Genomic DNA, 14339 nt, shown 5'->3' with positions numbered 1-14339 from the left:
TGGTTGAGAGTCCGCTTGCCGATGCAAGGGACATGGGTTCGTGCCCCGGTTCGGGAAGATCCCACATGTCGCGGAGCGGCTAGGCCCGTGAGCCATGGCCGCTGAGCCTGCGCACCTAGAGACGGTGCTCCGCAACGGGAGAGGCCACAACAGTGAGAGGGCCCGCGTACCGCAAAAATGTGTCTTCCAGGATTCTAGATCCACAATTCCTATTTCCCTTTTTGTTCATACAGAATCTGAATAAATACTAGTGGTATTAATGCAAATACATGGTAATCTTTAGAGGCCTATTGCTCATTTCAGCATTTCACTGAGTAGCCAAAACATAGCTACCTTGTCCGAAAGTATGACGGCAATAGTAAAATGTGTGAAAACTTTAATTGATTTTGTTTTAAGGTTTTCACTAACCCTTGATAGTTCCTGTGCTGTATAGACTCTGCTATTGATAGAAAATGCTCATCCCTTTTCAGCTGGTCACCTAATCTTTATAAAATATTGTTGTATTTCTCCTCCCATATCACTACAACACAAACACAGCCACTTCCTTCCTTTACCTGAAAAAAGGAGAACCCTGTGATTACTTAACCCCTATCAGGGAACTCTCCACATCCCTTATGGACCTTACAGAGACTCTCTTGAGTACCCCTGATTTAATTGTGGTGGCTCATCCTTAAAAAGAAAAACTAAAAATTGCCAAGCAGGCTAGTTTAGCACAGTCTTGAATTTTCCCTTGAAATTTAAGCTTCTCACGGAAATTAAATCAGTTCCGATGGCCATATTAATTGCTCTTGCCCAGTGCCAGGTAACAAAAGATAAAATATTTGTACTAATAGTGGGTATTGTTTGGGTTAGTCTATGATTGTAAAAGGCTTTAGAAACAAAGAAGTTTCCTGACCATTACAGGAATCCTTGCAAAATGCACTGTGAAATAAAGAACCTTGAGATGTTTTGCTAGTACCTAAAGAGATAGCCACAATAAAAGTCAGAATTTAACAAAAATCCTTCATGACATTACCCAAAATAGCTGAGAGAAATTAGCCATGATGTAGAACCAACATTCATGGGGTAATTTTAAGAAGTATTGCTCATAATGTTTCCAATGCATATCTTATTTGCCAAATATTTATAGTTCATTCCCTCATTTCCTTGGGACTTTTCTCAAATATAACCTTAAGAACGAGGTCTTTCCTGACCACCCTATATGAAATAACAAACTTCTCCTTCCCCATCCTGCTTTATATTTATAGCAGTTTGTCTACTGTCTTCCTCCACTAGAATGTAAGCTCCATGAGGTTCTCTGTTCTTTTCATTCTTGTTATTTTCAGTGCCTAGAGATGTAGGCACATGATGGGCACAAATAAGTGTTTATTCAATAAAGATAGTACGCCTTCCTAAGTCCATTGCACTTAGCTTCTCTCATTTATTCATCAAACAAACAATACCTTTTATCTTTCAGGCAGTATGTTGAGATCTGGTGATGAAAAATGACTAGACTTCGAGGTGACTAACCTCGAGTGATAGCCTTCAAGGAGGTTATGGTCCACTCAGAAGCAAACTGACAAGTAAATTGGCAATTAGAGCACGGTGTAATAAATGCTGCAATAGTGGAAGTACTAGACACTGAACTGTACAGCAGACTCATCTAGCCAACTTTAAGGGAATAAAGGAAGAATTCCTGGTGAAAGTAATATCCTAACAAAGACGTGAAGGACAAGGAGTTACTCCAAGTGAAATATTAGTAGAGTCAAGAGTGTTTCATGCAGAGATTGGTCTCCAGAAAGGTTGAACAGTGAGAGAGGCTGTTGTCAGATGAAAGATTTACCCTCCCCAGAGGCACCGATTTGTGTCATGTCTTACATCATGTTGTTCCCTGTGCTGGGAAAGACTGGAATGCCACCCTGTTTATAGCTTAATCACCTTTACATCCTGAAAAACCTTTTGCTATGTGGCTTCTCCTGCCTCACAAAAGCTGATGCAGTCACTTGCTTTTTTGTCCCATATAATCAGTGTTTCCTCGGTTCTAGCCCTTACCAATATTTTTCTTCAACACTAGATGGAATTACCTAGAGAACAGAAAATATGTCTTGTATACTTTGTATCCTTAGGCACTAGGAACTCCAAGAGGCTGGCAGAGAGTAGGCACTCGCTAAATGTTTGTTGAATGAATAATTAGTACTGATTCTGTATGTAATTTCTTGATTCTAGTAGTACTTGGAGAAGACAATGACTAGAAAATCCCAGGACTTTCCTACATCAAGAAAATAATGACTGCAAAGTAAAAACTAATATAAATATAGACATAGATTTTATCTATTTTATCTATCTATCTATCTTCTAGCTCTTGCTTGAGTAATAAAGGAGGTGAAGAACCACAAATGTGTCTTATTCCGTAAGTTTATTAATATTTGTCTCCCATTAGTTTTATGAAAGCAGAAGCTGAGACGGGGCTTGATGTGCACGATATTTATTAGGGACCAACTTCTGGCTGGAAGGGGAGGATGTAGGATTGGAGCAAGAACTGCAATGTAGGCTCCCCTAAGGCTCAGGAAATGCCATGGAGAGTTTGACAGCACACACGACCCCAGTCAGAGCTGTTCCACAGTGACCACAAGTATATTAAGAACACCATCAGTTGATCAATACTCAGATGGAAGGGTGTGAGCCTGGATATGGCAAACGGTTTAGGGAAACCCTGATGGGAGTGACAGCTGGAAGCTGTCTGGTCACTGAATTCCGAGCAGCCTGGGTAGCAAGTCCTTCCTTGAAGCAGGACCTCTGTATTCACCACAGTCTTATTCCATGAACGTACAGTCATGATTTCAAATGACGTAGGCTATATTCAAATTTCCCTAACAAAAATATGTGTATCTAAAAACGTGTGGAAAACACCAAAGGTGTATGATGGAAATCAGTATATTGGAATTATACTACAAATACATTTTTCTCAGAGGTATTACTGGATTTGAAGCACTGCCATGTGGCTTCCTTTCTTTAAGTTTGATAGTAATACCTTTAAGTCAGAATTTTGGTTTACTTTGTCCCAAAAGACATCTAACATTTTCCATGGCGGATTGCAGAGCACTCTTTCCTTTGAGGTGCTGTGAATTTCATTTTCCCATCCTTTTTCCATGACCTCAGGAGCCAACTATCCAAACAAACTTCACTTAAACTGATTCATATGGTAGCTCTGTACTTTGAAGTTTAGTGTTGATCATAAAAGAACCATAAAATGATTCTTCAAACTTATTTTAAAGCAATGAAGCCAAATGATTTCTTGAAATATTTTCAATGTAATAGATATTATTGAAGAGTTTTAACATTATAAAAATTACCTTTTAGTGAAAAAAATACTTTTCCTTTGAATCTAAGAATTTTTTCCCTTGTGCTCTTTTTTTCCTATCCACGTTATCCTAGATCATTCTATTCTACTGTTGCTCTTTCTTTCTGACTGCATTTCTTACTGGTTCTAACCAATGCTTCAAGTTTTTCTTCCCTAGCTGTTGTCTTTCATAGCTTGTACGGATATTACTATCAGTAGGATCTAAAGGTCACCAGTTACACATTAAGGGTTAATTTTCCATTAAAGAAGCATTCGACTCTTACAGACATTTGGAAAACTGTCTGCCAGACCCTTAAACCTCAAGACTCTTGAGACTCAGCTGTGCTCCCCTTGTGTACTTAAATCTCTAGCTATCACATGAGGTCATAGTCTTTTTCTTTGTTTTACTCCGCTATAATAGAATGGCATTTGGGTGAGTCCAGCTCAGTTCTTTAGATGCTATTGGAGCACTTGTTTGCAACAGACTATAGCAGGGACTAGAGGCATAAAGATAATCCCAGTCCTCCAGGATTCTGCTCTCTGATGTGGTAGACTTTTGTACCAAGTTCAATGCTAATAGAGAACTATACTCAGTGTTCAATGAGAAGACAAAGAAAAGACACCTAACTCAATATAGAGGCCTAAAAAAGGTTTCTAAAGATGATGACTGCTGATTTGAGTGTTAAGGGATGTTTAATAAGAGTTATCCAGTCCCATATTACTAGAGCATCATGTGGGGGGCACAATAGGGGGTCCATAGGAGTAATATATGCCATGCCAAGTAGCATCTATTGTATTCTATAGGACATGGGGACCACTTTTTAAGCAGAGAAGTGCCTTGTATTTTTGAAATATCATTCTCACTGGCATGACATGGAGGATGGCTCTAAAGCAGTGGTTCTCAGTGTGCCCTGGACTAGCAGCTTCAGCATTACCTGAGGACTAAGAAATGCAAATTCTCAGGCCCTACTCCAGACCTACTGAATCAGAAACTCTGGGATTGGGGCCCACCAGTCTGTGTTTCAACAAGTCCTCCAGGTGATTTTGATCCAGGCCAAAGTTTGAGAATCACTGCTCTAAATCAGCAGGAACATTTGACAAAGTCTGGAGCGGGGCTCAGATTAAGAAGGAATTCACCTCGGGTGCAAAATTTAAGAGGGTGCCAAAATCCTCGGTAACCAAGATAAAATGTTAATGTAACATTTTGAAAAAATTAAAATGAATGCCAAAAATTCACAATGTTGTGTTTTAGGGCCCTGTGTTATTGTGCAATGGGAACAGTTGTTTCCAATCTGCTTGGGGTTCCCAGGGCCCACATAACTGTCACATTTCCCAGCAGGTGAATTGGGTAATGTGGTGTTCAGGCCTGGCTTCAAGGGTGTGAGACTTGTGCAGCTGAACACGGCCCCACATGCAGAAGGACCCCACATTTAGAGGGGCCCCCCAATTGGTTTACTGCTCTGCTGTCACTGTCTTGAAATTCTTTATAATTTTTAAAGAAGGGGCCCTGTAGTTTTAGTTTGTACTGGGCCCTGCAAAGTTTCTCTGGAATGGTTTCTGGATGTCTTTTTGTTTTCCTTCAAATTTTACATTAGCATAGAAGAAATTCAGTCTTCTTGCTGTTGTAGGACTTTCATTAACTTGTTCCACGTGGTTCAAAATATGCTAGGACATTTTGATAACTGTATATAGGGCACAGATTTTTCCTTTTGCCTCAGGCTCCAACATGGCCCAACACAGTACTAGTCCGGAGACATTTTTCTCACGACAAAGGTGTGCTACTGACATCTAGTGGGTAGTGACCAGGGATGCTTCTAAACATCCTACAATGCACAGGACAGCTTCACAAGAAATTATTTGGTCCAAAATGTCAATGGTGCCAGGGTAAGGAGGTTGTTAGCAGTGTCTTGAATTGGGACAATGACAGCAAATATGGAACTATCTAGAACTTGGTGATTAGTCAGCTGGGAGGGAGTGGAGTTCAAGGGAAAGAAAGATTCTCAGAGTTTTCGCTTGTTTAGGGCACAAGTTATATGGAGAATTTGGGGGAAGGAGCTAGTTAATTAGAAGTAAAGCAAAAACAGATAGGAGTTTGAGGCAGGGCATCCAAATAGAGATGTTTATTTGAAGGCCAGCATCTGAAGCTCTGAATAGAGAGAGTTTAGAATGGTCTACAGGTACCTCTATTATGGTCCTCTGCCCTACCCAAACCTCTAGGACAATTCCACCCCTCCTGCTTCAGGGAATGGACACCACAGCTCAACCAGAGGAAAAAGAAGGCAATTTTTGGCTTTTTAAGTCCCACATGATTTTTCTGAAACCCATGGCAGAGAAATAGTTTTGTGTATTTCAAATTTTTAAGCCCTAAAGAGCACAAGGTATAGAGTTCATTGTCATGCTATAAGTAACAGGCTGGGATAACAGGCAAATCCAAGTGCTTTTCTCTGAGATGAAATAAAAATTCCTCAAGTGGGAGAAAGGGAGGGACAAAGGGGACGCAGGGGAGAGGATGGCTGGGACAATGGGATTGGGTTGGGGCACCAAGTGGACAGAGCAGAATCAGTATCAGCAGCCAGCACATCCCCACTTGCAAAGGCAGCCCTCTTTTCCAATAGCTAAGACCACTTGAAGGCCCCAGGATAGAAATAAAGCCCCATCGCCTATTCTTGGGTAGAGCTGAAGGGATCCACAGTCCATTACAGACAAACGCCAAAGTAATCTCCAGCTTCTTCAGTTACATTTACTAGGCAAGTTTCTCTAGAACTGTTCCTGGGTGACTTTTTTTTCTTCTTCAATTTTTATATCAGCAGAGAGTGAATTCACTTTTCACCCTAAATATTTTCAAACTTTTTATTGCCATCAATAAAAGGCAAGGATTTTTCTTTGTTAAGTTTATGGGATACATTTTCTAGTTACAAGATAATTTTCTACATTTGTTTGTTTATTCTTTAACTATACACCTGTGGGTACCGCTGAAGGCAGAGATGTTGTCTTGTTCAATATCATACCACTAGACCATGGCACAGTGCACACAACATAGTAGGGGGGTCTGTAGTGGATGCTGCAACGTGCTGCCCAGATCTCCACTTTACCACCAAGGCATTCATTCCCTCAGATGTGGCTAGTCTCAGCTGCGATGGCTCATTACCTGATCCAATACCTGGTTCATGCAGGACAGAGGCTCTGTCCCTTGCCAAGCCAATGCCAGAGCTCCCAGTAGGATTGGCTAAGGCCTCTGTAGCAAATTCATCCCCTTTCAACCCTTTCTGACCAGTTCTGTTTCCCTCAAGTCCTTACAAAAGTTGTTCTCAAGAGTACTCCCCAGTAACCCTCCTTTATGCAAATCTCTGCCTAGAATCTGTTTCCTTGGGAACTGACTTAAGATAATGTTTAATAAATATTCGTTGACTAAATGGATGAAGGGGTTCTTCCATTGTAAACTATGAGGTTCCTCACCCTGAGCAGAAATAATTGTGGAAAACTCTGACCTTTATTTGTAGACTTAACATTTTATTTTTATCATCTCAGGCCCTAAAAGTCAGAGCTCACACTCAAATCATTCACTCAGCTTCTGGGTCATGCGTGACTTTTCTATGATGACAGTATCAATACACAGTTGTTTTAGTTATATTGTCGTTTGGTCACCAGATGGCAGAGGTGACACGCAGAAAGCCACTCTTTCTGGCCCTGGGTCACCCATTCCAGGATTTAACATTAAACCCAAATTACCCATTTAGTACCATTAATTCCCCAAGACCTTGTTATTACGGCATTGTTTCATTTTGTAGGAAAGTGTCACCGACACACTTGGCCTCATTTGCATATAAAAAGGAGGGTTTCAAATATAATGGAAAGAGCCCTGGACTAAGCATCTGAACCACTGCACATTGGCCATTTGTTCCATTTGAATATGTTTCTCCATCAGTACAATGAGAATCCCAGCCCTGCCTGCTTTAAAGGTCTGTGGTTAAGGAACAAATGAAAATGATTGGGGTTGAGGGAAGGGGTCTGGTTGAAGGGACCACATGTGTTCCTCCCTAGTCCAGGAGAGCTCTGAGTATGGGGGGCCAGGATGGCGTCCTGTAGGAGGTGGAGGGACTTTGCCTGGCTTCTAGGGTGAGGGGCTAGTCTAAGCCAGACTCCTGGGCTGGGCAGTTACTCCTCCTCTTGTAGCATCCTCTGAGGTATGCTCCCTTCCTAGAACAGCACACATGTTTCCTGCATGCTGGGGTACATGGTTTATTTCTTCCAGGAATCCTCAACTCCTGCCCTTCTTGCTTGTGTGGGCTACCAGATCAGGAAGAAATAGCTGGGTTTGCACAAATTTTTCACAATGCTATGGGATGGGCCCTCACTGCCTGAATTTACCCATTTCCACACCAAAGTCCAGGCATAGGCAGAGGCTAGCGCCAGCCAAGCCAGGAGAGCTTGGTTCAGGCTTACATGTGCCCGCTAGGTCTCCCGTAGGAGGCCGCAGCTGTCGGCCAGACCTGGCCCTATAGGAACCACCTGCGACCAGAAGGCCGTGATGAAAAATGCAGCGGTGCCGAGGAGATGCCGCAGGACTAAGTGGAGTGCGGTACTGGGGGCTGGGGAAGTACGACCTAGAGGAGGGCACTGCAGCCCCAAACCGCAAGGAGTCTGCTAAAAAGTACACCCCCACCTGGCGCTGCGTGGAGGGAGAGGAACTTCGGTACTCACATGACACAGGATACCCAACACCGCATCCACTTCTACCACTGGGCCAAGTGGCCATTCTTCTGTTCAAATCCGACTGAAAACGTGGATTGTGCCAGGCACCCAGGGATCTGCCCACAAATAGGGACTGCAGCCTAAATTCCAAAGGTCAGAGACTGAATCTTTCTGCCTTGCTAAGAGAACACCTTGATCTTTGAACCTTTACTGCGATCTTTTGTACTGGTGCTGTCGGTACTAGTTTGTTGTGGTTAAAAAGCAACTAGCAGGGCTTCCCTGGTGGCGCAGTGGTTGAAAGTCCGCCTGCTGATGCAGGGGACGCGGGTTCGTGCCCCGGTCCAGGAAGATCCCACATGCCGCGGAGCGGCTGGGCCCGTGAGCCATGCCGCTAAGCCTTTGTGTCCGGATCCTGTGCTCCACAAAGGGAGAGGCCACAACAGTGAGAGGTCCGTGTAATATTAAAAAAAAAAAAATCTATTCTTTAAATTAAAAAAAGAATAGAATAAAAGCACCACACAAAAATCCCAGCTACACAGGGTTTAGTTTCACCAGCCCTAAGTCTGTCTGAGCTAAGGGGCTGAGGGCAGCCTGCCAGGTGAGTAACCTGGAGCTGGTCTGGCTTTGACACTGAGGTCAATGGAGGTGTGCAGCTTGGTGTCCACACTCTTCTTTTTCAGTTAGGGAGTGTATTAGTTTCTTATTGCTGCTGTAACAAACACTACACACTTGGTAGCTTAAAACAACACACACTTAAAATTTTTTTTATAGTTCTGGACGTCAGAAGCCTGAAATGGGTCTTATGGAGTTAAAAATCAAGGTGTCAGCAGGGCGGTGTTCCTATCTTTTCCAGTTTCTAGAGGCTGCCTGCATTCCTTGGCTCGTGGCTCTTTCCTCCATCTTCAGAACAGATCATGCTAAACCCTGCTTCTGTTATCATTATCTTTTCTGACTTCAATCCTCCTCCCTCTCATGAAGACCCTTGTGACTGGGCTCACCTGGATAATACAGGATAATCTCATCTCAAAATGTGTTTAATCACATCTGCAAAGTCACTTTTACCATGTAAGATAACACATTCACAGGTCCGAGGATTACCACATGGGCATATTTGGGGAGCCTTTATACAGCCTATCATAGAAAGTACTGAAAATTAAGTGAGGGGCAGTGAGCCCAAGAGGGCTTGTGGTTGAGAGTCAAGTATAAATGGGAAAAATAACAGACCATTTATTGCACGTGTATTCTGCTCCAGAAACCCTGATAGGCACTTCCCTGTGCTATCTCATTTAATTCTCACAAAGATGTAGCAAAGTAGCTATTATTACAGCCATTTTTAAAAGATGAGAAAACTGAGGCTGAAAGAGCTTAGTTTACTAGTCAGTGGTAAAGCTTCACACTTTGGTCTCTGACTCAATCCTTTCTCTTAACCTCTAGAAAAATCAGTTGTCTCATTTGCAAAATGGAGACAGTAATTAGCTCATACATTTGTGTGAGAACTGAGTGAGCTGACCTCTGTGAAGGGCTCAGAAGAGGTGTGACTCGTGGTGAGTGCCCCATTAACACTGGCCTTTATTGTTACCATCTGCCAGAGCTAACCTTCCCTGGTCCCTCCTGGCTCAAGTCCCTCCTCTCTCAGGCAGGCAGAGCCTCACCCAGTTCTAAGCCAATTCTGCCCAAAGTAGGCAGAAGCTCTGACAAAGTAACCCCAGGAAAAGTAGGCTGTAAGCTCTGAAATCAGTGTGCTGCTGGAGAGCTGGTACCATGAGACACTAGTGTGGAGCATTCAGTTGAAAGAAGATACTATTTTTGTGTGATATTTAAAATAAACTTGAACGGCCCTTTTTGTAGTCTTTCTAACAAAAGTGCCTACGGAAGTGAATTGGGCTTTTCCTGAAAGGGGCAAGAGTGTTAACTATGTTTACTCACACCCCAAAATGCTCCAAGCAGCTACTCTGCTGGATCTCGACTCAGTCCTGCCAGAGGCCTAGGACCACTAGGAGTGTCTTCACTCCAAACAAAATCCTAGAAATCATCCCCGATTCCTGTCTTTCACTTATTACTATACTCAGTCACTGAGTTCTGTCCATTGGGCCTCCTAGTCATCTTTTAAATCCATTTAAGTACCTTTCATGACAAGTAGAGCAGTTGAAAAAGAGTATTTGGGGGTACTGAAATACTGCGCGTCCGGAGCCTGTGCTCCACAATGGGAGAGGCCACAACAGTGAGAGGCCCGCATACCGCAAAAAAAAAAAAAAAAAAAGTATGCAAATAATAAACTGGTGCAGCCACTATGGAGGTTCCTTAAAAACCTAAAGATAGAGCTACCATATGATCCAGAATTCCCACTCATGGGCATATATCCCTCAATGTTTGTAGCAGCACTATTTACAATAGCCAAAACATGAAAGCAACCTAAGTGTCTATCGACAGATGAATGGATAAAGAAGACGTGGTGTATGTGTGTGTACGGGGAGTAGAATATTACTCAGGACACACAATGGAACATATTACTCAGCCATGAAAAATGAAATATTGTCATTTGCAGCAACATGGATGGACCTAGAGAATATCAAACTAAGTGAAGTAAGTCAGACTAAGACAAATATTATGATATCACTTATATGTGGAATCTAAAAAATAATACAAATGAACTTATTTACAAAACAGAAACAGACTCACAGACAAAGAAAACAAACTTATGGTTACCAAAGGGGAAGGGGGGGAGGGATAAATTAGGAGTGTGGGATTAACAGATGCACACCACTATATATAAAATAAACAACAAGGACTGTATAGCACAGGGAACTATACTCAATATCTTGTAATAACCTATAATGGAAAAGAATATATATAACTGAATCAATCACTTTGCTTTACTTTTGAAACTAACACAATATTGTAAATCAACGATACGTAAAAAAGGAAAACAAACTTAATACAATCTTTACCTTTTCCAAGAGATTCTATATTTTACAAACTTTGTTTTCTTCCCTTGCAGGACCCAGCAGAGTCTTCCTCTCTAAAATTTATATTAAACTTTCCATCTCTTCCTGTGCTAGAGATTTCTTCTCCAGATGTCCCAAAGAAACAGTGGTAGGTATCTACAAGTCCCCTCCTCTGGAGAGGACTGAGAATTGGGATTGCCATATGGACTGGGTGATGCAAATCTTCCTCATTGGTCTTTCTCAGATATAGTCCATACATGGGCTCCCAAATGATAGATGTTTTGGGGTGGCAGAATAATGTGGGGGAAATAAGACTGCTTTTTGCAACAAAAATTTTAAAAAAATTTTCTTTTCAAAAGCATTTTAATCAAAGATGATGTTATGTATTTAAAATTTTTGTGTTTTTCCATCTGTGCCCAACATAATTGCTGCCTTTCTTCAAAATGACAATAATAAAATTCAGCTGGTAAAAAATATTAACTTTTCGGTAATTTGAGGGTGTTCCAATTAGCAACTCTACAACCTGCAAAAACAAGCCTTAAAAGAAAACTCTATTAAACTAGTGTTACACTAAAGTTTAAGAAGAAAAAAAGTTCACTCATAATGTTACCAGCCTGATTAACTGCTTTTCAAAACACATTATTTTCCAATTCTTATTCACAGTATCCACATTTTTTTATCAAGTTGTAAACATAATGTATATATGATTTGCTGTTCTAATATTTCCGGGTCATATTATTTTATAACTATTTTCCTTATGACTTAATTTTTAAGTTACTCACTGAAATTTTCTTTTAAAGTTTAAATATTTGATTTTTTTGTAAAAAGTATAAGCAGCACTATGAATTTTAAAAACATAATATTGAGCAATTTTCATAAACAAAGTAATTTTCTATTTGAATGTTATGCTTCATAATAAATATAGCATTTAAACTGAGCTGACAAGCTATTCTAACACACTTTGGGTAGAAGTTAATAAGCTAAAATCTATTTGTAAATATTTGTTTTATGTATTTTTCTGGATGAATTCTATATTCCACATGAAAAAATATGCTATCATTCAAATGGTGCAGAAATAAACAACATGGAAAGTGAGGGCCTCCTGTAATTCTACTCCCAGGAAAACCATTGTCTGGTGAACATTCATCCTGGCTGAACTCCTTATTGAAAGGTGGAAGTAATTCTGTAGTTTGCTGCCACATAGTGGTAAGGTAAGCATCATTGCACATTAACGCTGGAAAAGAACTTGATGGTCTATTATCCTAACCCAACAAGTATATTTGCTGAGTTACTCACGCTAAGCACTGTACTAGTCAATAAGGACCTAAAGATGGCTCCTGTCTTGGAAAAGTTCAGAAATTAATAGGAAGACTGACAAGCATACAAATGACTAGCATGTCCCAACAAAGTGACAATGCTGAGACAAAGTGACAAAGCTGAGACAAAACTACTGGCAGTAAAAACAAGAATTTCTTGTCAGGTTTCACTGAGGAGGTGACATGTGAGATGTATCTTCAAGTGTGAGGAAGTTTTGCGGGTGGGAATAAGAAAGACCTTCTGAGGGACTTCCCTGGCAGTCCAGTGGTTAAGACTTCGCCTTCCAGTGCAGGGGGTGCGGGTTCTATCCCTCCCTGGTCAGGGAGCTAAGATCCCACATGCCTCCCAGCCAAAAAAACCAAAACATAAAACAGAAGCAATATTGTAACAAATTCAATAAAGACTTTAAAAAATGGTCCACATCAAAAAAAAAAAAATCTTAAAGAGAAAAATAAAAAGCAAGAAAAACCTTCCAAGCAGACAGCACAGTGCATGAAAGATCAGTGCTTTCAGGGAATACTGAGAAGGTCCCACAAGTTGGAGGCTGGTGTTTGGTGAAGGAAAGAAAGAATACATAAAAGAGCGCCATCATGTGCTTTTAAGTAGGGAAGGGATAAGATCAGAGTTCTTTAGAAAGGAAAAGTTTGGGACTTCCCTGGTGGCCCAGTGGTTAAGAATCCGTCTGCCAATGCAGGGGACACAGGTTTGATCCCTGGTCCTGAAAGATCCCACCGGCCACGGAGCAACTAAGCCCGCACGCCTAGAGCCCATGCTCCACAACAAGAGAAGCCATTGCAATGAGAAGCCTGTGCACCGCAACAAAGAGTAGCCCCCTGCTCTCTGCAACTAGAGAAAGCCCGCATGTAGCAACGAAGACCCAACGCAGCCAAAAATAAAAATTTTTTAAATCAAAATAAAATAAAAAAAGAAAGAGTTTCAAGAACATCTAAAATGTGCCTCATTCATAACAAACCTAACAAACCTTTTTTTTGATTTTTGTTTTTTTAGGGAATCTGCTTAATTATTAAAATAAATATTTACATTGAGAATACAGTTAATTTAGTAGCTTTCTTCACATTTTTGAGAGTCACAGCAGTTTCATTCATGTTTTAAGCAGTTGAGGTGGTAAAGATTCTACTTCATAGGAAATGAATTACATTCAATGACTCCTCACAACAGCCAACTGGAAGATTATTCCATTGCTTTTGAAGCAATGGTTGGGCTGGCATCTGTGATAGTAGCCAAATAAATGAAATTTCTGTGTAACACATGCTGGTACTGGGTGCACTCATTTGCCTGGCCTTTGTTCTGACACTCCACGATACAGCAGATCAGCTGGTCATTCTCCTCTAGGACCCACTGGATCATTTTGATTGACTTCTGCCCTGCCTCTCAGCCAGTCTGGTATGAAGGCTACCAACATCCTGGGAAGCCAGGTTGAAACCCAGTCTCAGGCGCCACGGATCCTCGTGCATCTAGTAAACCTAGTTTTATGTTTAAATTCTGTGGCTGTCTTCTATGAAAATGTATGTCATTAAAGGCAAATAAGTTTGTAAGAACACACGAGCATTAGTGTTTCCTTAAGATATACTGTGGAAATTATAATCAAACAACTCGTAAATAAATCATTCCTTAGTTGTGATCCATTAGTCAGTACATTTTAAGTATCAAGAGAAATTTGTAGATGTGTTATAGACTGTGGTAGCTAGCCTCCAAAGTGGCCCCCCAACTATACTGGCCTCCTGGCATTTATGGGTTGGTGTAGTCCCCTCTCACAATGAATAGGACTGAACTTTGTAATCAATGCGATATTGTTGACATGGTGTGGGACTTCTGTGGCTAGGCCATAAACGCCATTGAAGCTTCTACCTTGCTCTTTCTGGGGAAGGCCAGCTACCATGTTGTGAGAAAGCTCAAGCAGCCTGGGGGAGAGGCCCACATGGGGAGGAACTAAGGCCTTTTGTAAACAACAAGCACCACTGAGTTAAGTCATCTTGGAAATGGATCCTCCACCCTTAGTTAAGCCTTTGGACGACTGCAACCTCATGAGAGACTCCTGGCCAGAA

The 14339-nt window shown here is 41.3% G+C and overlaps 2 pseudogenes; one reads left to right on the top strand and one right to left on the bottom strand.

Annotated features, from left to right (window-relative positions):
- The first annotated feature begins 346 nt into the window (after positions 1 to 346).
- LOC112405171 (dynein light chain 1, cytoplasmic-like) lies at positions 347 to 8177 on the top strand (annotated as a pseudogene).
- A 5287-nt stretch (positions 8178 to 13464) lies between these two features.
- LOC112405154 (SS18-like protein 2 pseudogene) lies at positions 13465 to 13696 on the bottom strand (annotated as a pseudogene).
- Positions 13697 to 14339: the final 643 nt, after the last annotated feature.

The sequence above is a fragment of the Neophocaena asiaeorientalis genome, unplaced genomic scaffold, assembly GCF_003031525.2.
Source record: "Neophocaena asiaeorientalis asiaeorientalis breed wild unplaced genomic scaffold, Neophocaena_asiaeorientalis_V1.1 scaffold171, whole genome shotgun sequence".
Lineage (NCBI taxonomy): Eukaryota > Metazoa > Chordata > Mammalia > Artiodactyla > Phocoenidae > Neophocaena > Neophocaena asiaeorientalis.
The sequence above is the reverse complement of the archived record's forward strand: the minus strand, read 5'-3'. Positions and strand labels throughout refer to the sequence as shown.